Genomic DNA, 1,011 nt, shown 5'->3' with positions numbered 1-1,011 from the left:
TAGAACTGGCGGGAAGACCTGCCAAGAGAGCATTGCAATAGTCCATTCTGGACATAACAAGAGCTTGAACAAGGAGTTGTGAAGCTGCTTATGTCACATTACATAATGTATTGCATCTGTACATTTTTATTACAGACTTTATTACATTTCTCTATAATAAAAAGTTTAAACTCCAAAGTTTACATTCCAGGGTGTGATACCTTCGGAAAATAGTGTATGCCATATTGATGTTTATTAATAGACAAACCCTCTACTGCAATGGGGCGTGTGTTTACGTCATCACGTGCCGCGGTGCGTACTCGCAGACGTCAGGCCAGCCAGCGTCCGTCCAGTCTTACATTTCTGGCTGCTGTGGTCCCTCACTGATTCAATGAACGGCACAATGGCTGCATCGTCGAACAGGATCATGCTGGGCCCCCTCGTAGCTGCTATCGACCAAGGCACGAGTTCCACGCGCTTTCTGGTAAGTCGCATCCTGAGGACTGTCATCGTGTTGTGGTGGAGCTCAAGTGCCTCGCATACAGACAAAGATTGGAGAGACCTCCGTGCCCTTGCCAACGCGGGTAAATGTTTCGGAGCCGGTTCAGCTGGATTTATGTCATGCCAGTTACCCACGTGGATTGCGTCTAGTTTCTGAATCTGCTCATTAGCACAATGCCAATCCTTCTAGTTAGTTTTCTGTTTGCTCCGTGCTTGTGTCTCAGAATCTGTGAAATTCATCTAACTTAGCTAATAATCTTCGTTTTACCCAGTTACACAATGTTTGGATTTGAGCAGCTTTACAAAGTTCAAATGTTTGTTTAAAACACTTTAATGACCGCTGTAATCATGATGTTTTGTGTGAACATCCAAACTTTTTAAACGAGTTTCTCCAAAAAGTCTATGAGAGACTGTCTGAGGTGTAGGTGTTTTGATTCCGTTCGTGTCTTGTGCGGATTTCTGCTGATCTAAAAAAGTTTTAATTCGCCATTCCACAAACTAAACAAGAAGGAATTACTAATCAAGAACATC

The sequence above is a fragment of the Sinocyclocheilus grahami genome, unplaced genomic scaffold, assembly GCF_001515645.1.
Source record: "Sinocyclocheilus grahami isolate Dianchi unplaced genomic scaffold, SAMN03320097.WGS_v1.1 scaffold108.1, whole genome shotgun sequence".
Lineage (NCBI taxonomy): Eukaryota > Metazoa > Chordata > Actinopteri > Cypriniformes > Cyprinidae > Sinocyclocheilus > Sinocyclocheilus grahami.
Note: the sequence above shows the minus strand (reverse complement) of the source record.